Source organism: Carlito syrichta, unplaced genomic scaffold (genome assembly GCF_000164805.1).
Source record: "Carlito syrichta isolate Samal-C Ts95f unplaced genomic scaffold, Tarsius_syrichta-2.0.1 Scaffold309285, whole genome shotgun sequence".
Taxonomy (NCBI): Eukaryota; Metazoa; Chordata; class Mammalia; order Primates; family Tarsiidae; genus Carlito; species Carlito syrichta.
Window position 1 is genome coordinate 352,179 of NW_007253381.1, and position 5,048 is coordinate 357,226.

A 5,048-nucleotide genomic window follows, 5' to 3' on the forward strand; every position below is an offset into this window, starting at 1 on the left:
CTGAGGCGGAAGGATCACCAGAGCCCACCCGGTCGAAGCCGCTTCCAGCCACCGCACTCCAGTCTGGGCGACAGAGTGAGACTCCAACTCAAAAAAAAACAAAAACAAAACAGCCTTCACTGAACCCTCTGTTTCTTTCAAGTTACCCCCTTCTCTTTTCTCTTCCAAACCCAAATATCACCAGATTGTTGACACCCACATTGCCACTTCCTCCTCTTTCATCTACTCATTCCTCAGTCTGGGATGCTATTCCCAGCACTCCATTGACAAGACTTTTGCTAAAGTCCTGAGTGGCATCTATATAACAGCAAATACAATCGACATTTTGAAGTTTTCATTTTGTTTGCCTTCTCAACAACTAGAAACACGACCATTCCCTCCCTTGTGAAATACTTCTTGCTCTTAACTTCTATGACACTACACTCTCTCCTGGTTCTCCTCCCAGTCCTTTTTTTTCTCGGCAAAAAATTGAAAGATACAAACATTTTCAAAGAATTATATAACCAACATCCCAATTTTCATCACTTTGAATTAACAACTGTTAATATTTTGTAATACTTGTTTGCTGACTTTAGGAAATAAAACATAGTGTTTAAAGTTTAACCTTCTAATAATCAACACCTCTTTCTCATCTTCATCCTTTTTCATAAATAACAATATTATGAGTTTTCTGTGCATCCTTGTAATTTCTGTACTTTTACACATACCATATGTGTCTGTGTCCCACATACAGCAATGTTTTGAGGGTTTTCTTCCCCCCAAATTAACATAAATAATATCCTATTCTCTCTTGCCCTCAAATTCAGTCTCCAAATTATAGCCAAAGTGATCTTTGGAAGATGCATATCTGATCACATCAAGCCCCTGCTTAAAACATCTCAGAGGCCTCTCAAAACCTTAGTGTGGCCTCGAAGTTATGCATGATTGGCTTCTTGCCTTCTCTCTGGTCTCTTTTCTGCCATACTCCCATGACTGTCTCCCTTTCTTGCACCATTACTGGTGTTTTCAGTTTCTGGAAAGCTCTGTGCTCCTCCCTTGTAACTACAGGCCTGCCCTTGTGCTTCTGCTTGCAACACTGGAATTTCCCTCTCTCCCTGTTTACCTGACTGAATCCTACTTATCCTTCAAGTTTGAGCCTCAGTGTTCCTACCTCAAACAAGACTTTTCTGATACTCCAGAATAGATTCTCAAAGTACCCTGTAAATTTACTTCATAGTACATATCCCATATGACAACTAGAATTAATATTTGATGCAATTATTTGTTGAATGCTTCTTTTTCTGGTTAGATCAGAATTTTCTCAAGTCTTGGGGCTATGTCTCTTTCATTTCTTTTGTATCTCCAGCACCTAGCAGAAAGTGAGGTCAATAAATGAAGAGAACAGTTTATAAAAGCAGTGAGTTACTTTTAAAAAGTTCCATAGAATAAGGAATAGATCTTGGATGGAATAGGACCGTTGTTTTTTTTTTTTAAGGAAAAAACACACACACACACAAGAAAGAGCTTATAAACTTTTTATTTTGAGATTCTAAGAATTAACAAAAGCTAGGTTTTTTCCCCAGCACAAAGCAGGTCTAGTTTGCTTTTTGAATGAAGAAAAAAAGACTTACAGATGTAAGTGATGAGTAAATACAACAATTATAAAAACAAGGTGCTTGAAAATAAAGTGTAATAAGAATATAAATATAACTCTAAGTCGGGCTTGGTGGCTCAGCCTGTAATCCCGCGCCTTTGGGAGGCTGAGGTGAGTGGATTGCCTGAGCCCGCAGGTTCGAGACCTGCCTGGCAGCAAGACCTCATCTCTACAATAAATCAAAAATAGAATCAGCCAGGCTTGGTAGCGCATGCCTGTAATTCGGGCTACTTGAAAGACTGAGGTGGAAGGATCGCCGAGAGCCCAGCAGGTCGAGGCTGCAGTGGCCGGGAATGGCCACTGCACTCCAGTCTGGGCGACAGAGTGAGACTCCAACTCAAATACATATATATATATAAAGGCCCACGGAAGAAGAGAAAACTGCAATTTCCAGTTAACTTGGAAAAATGTGAGAGCATCTCCAAGGACCAGCTCCACCAGCAAGTTGGAGTTTGCTAACAATGATTTACTGTCTGCCCCTCCATGGATAGCTTCTTGGGTGGTGTCCCTATATATAACAATCAGTCCACTGTACCACAGTGAAACTTGGGATCCATTCACTTCTGATATCAAATTATTGTTTGGGAAATTAAAAGAATGGTAGAATAGAAATAAAGTAATGAATGAACAATACATGTTAAGTAAACTAGAACTCCATTTATTCCCCAACCCCCCTCACAAAAGCACTATACATTTAGTAGAAATGTTTAGTTAAGTGATGCAGAGCAAAGACTATCCTTGGCTTTATTTTCATCTTTCTGTTCCAGTATAACTTCTTTTAAATTGCCCCTCCTACTAATATTTAGACTTAAAAGTATGTATTTGGACGTAAGTTTAAAAATGCAATTACCTAAATGTAATTTATACTTTTCATAACCAGATAAGCCAGTTGATTAAACACCACTTTGGAATTTGCTATTTGGCCAAAAAAATGATGAAAATTAAAATATACTTGCTTTTGAGAACTGTTTCAGGGCCTTTGCTTACAGGTTGTGGAAGTTCTGCTAGAAGAGGAAATTGTTCTGGCATATGCTTAAACATAAAATTATGCTTCAATTTGTTCCAATTCTAGCTTTCAGATTATGTGAGAAAACTCTCTACTAATATCAACTGAAAGACTTTTTCCATGCTGTTTATTATGATGAATGTGTATTTAAGAGTAATTTTATAACCAGAAAAAAGGAGACAGCTAAGGATGTTTTGTTTGCTCTAACATCAAAACTTTAAAACAGAAGACAGCTGTTTTAAACATCTAAACTTAGGCTGGATAATCGTGAACAATAAATGTACTTTTGAAAAAAAATGATATGCTTGGATCTAAAGTAGATTTTTCAATGAAGTATAAAAAATATCATTGAATATAAAATTACCCTCTGAAAACTCTCCTCTATAGACAATTATAAAATATAAGGATGGTTTCTCAATGTCTTAACCAGATTTCGGATTTTGTGCCTGGGACAAATCTCTAGTTAATCATCCTATAAAGTACTGACGACACTTAAATAACTATATTTCAGAGTATTTTCAGATATAATTCTAGGCTGAAATGAGCTTAAATATTACACTTGAAAATTACTAACAATAAATAAATAAATTCAGTGCTTTTCAAAAGTTTCAGATGACTCAGTCACAAGTTACCAGTGCCTGATTTGTATTTCACTAAATGTAAGACAAGTGGAACAACTAATGTCAGTACTTTGTGAAAACTCTTAAATGTACCTTTATCCATAACCAAGTACTTATTAATATGTACTAGAATGTTATTTTTTAACATTTGAACCGAAAACCCACGCACCTGTTTTCTTAAGAAATACGGTATTGTGTCATGAACTGTATTATTAAGAGTCTTATGAAAACATACACGTTGATTTCCTCATAGTTCCTCTCCCTTTCTTTCCATGCCTCAAAGCAATTGAGTCATTTCCTTTCTCCAAATAGCCTTTTAAAGCCTTTTCTTCAGTTGAAGCAAACTTTTGAAAGTCCTAACCCTTGCCTCCTCCTCACTATTACTGTTCTTTTCTATTCTCTACCCTCTGAACAAGATTATAGATGTGAATGTTTGAATTGTTACAGGCCAATGTTGGACATTTTTTTTTTTTTTTTGGTGATAGATTTCCTTTATATTATTTTAAAGTTGTGGGGTACAAGTGATTATTTACTGTATAAGTAGGATGCGTGCAGGTGAAGCTTGGGTTTCTAATTGGCCCTCTCTCCCCCCATAGTAGACCTGGTACCCAGAGTGTTGTCACGTGTCCTCCCTCTTCCATCCCTCCGTTCCCTAACAGTGTCCATGTCTGCCTATCTCACCCTTGTGCTAGTGTGACTAGTGTTCAGGGCGTGCTTATCAGTGAGTACATGTGGTATTCAGTTCTTTGTTTCTGTGATAGTTTGCTTAGTATGATGGTCTCCAGCTGCATCCAAGTGCTGCAAAGTCCAAGATTTTGTTCTTCTCTATGGTTGTGTAATATTCCACCATGTATATGTACCACATTTTCTTTATCTAGTTCACTTTCAATGGGCATCGGGCATAGGTTGATTCCATGTTTTTGCTATTGTGAATAGTGCTGCAATAAGCATATGAGGGCAGGTATCTATTTAGTAGAGCAATTTATGTTCCTCTAGGTATATTCCCAGGAGGGAGATTATTGGATCCTAGGGAAGCTCAGCTTTTAGTTCTTTGAGGAATGGCCACACTGCTTTCCATAGATGTTGAACTAGCTTACATTCTAACAATTCTCTGCAGCCGTGCCAGCACCTGTTGTTTTTTTATTTATTAATATCAGCCATCCTTACCAGTGTTAGGTGGCACCTCATTGTAGTTTTAATTTGCATTTCTCTGATGATTGGTGAGGCTGAGCATTTATTCATGTATCTATTGACTGCTTGTATATCCTCCTTTGAGAAGTGTCTGTTCTGTCCTTTGCCCACCTTTTAATGGGATTAGCTTTGTTTCCTTTCAATTCATTTGAGTTCCTTGTAGATACTGGGTGTTAGGCCTTTGTCAAATGCATAGCTTGAAAATATTTGTTCCCATTCCATGGGTTGTCTCTTTACTTTTTTGATGGTTTCCTTTGCTGTGCAAAAACTTTTCAGTTTGATAGATTTCCACCTGTCTGTATTAGCTTTAGTTGCAATTGCTTTTGAGGACTTAGTCATGCATTTGTTGCCTATTTCAATATCCAAGAGAGTGTTCCCTATGTTTTCTTCTAAGGTTCTTCCAGTTTGAAGTTTTACATTTAAGTCCTTGATTCATTTTTAGTTAATTTTTTGTATTCGATGATAAGTAGGAGTTCAGTTTCATTCTTCTGCATGTGGCTAGCCAGTTTTCCCAGAACCATTTGCTAAAGATTATTTCCTTTCCCCAGTGTTTGTTACTGATGGCTTGGTCAAAGATGAATTGGTTGAGGGACCTAGC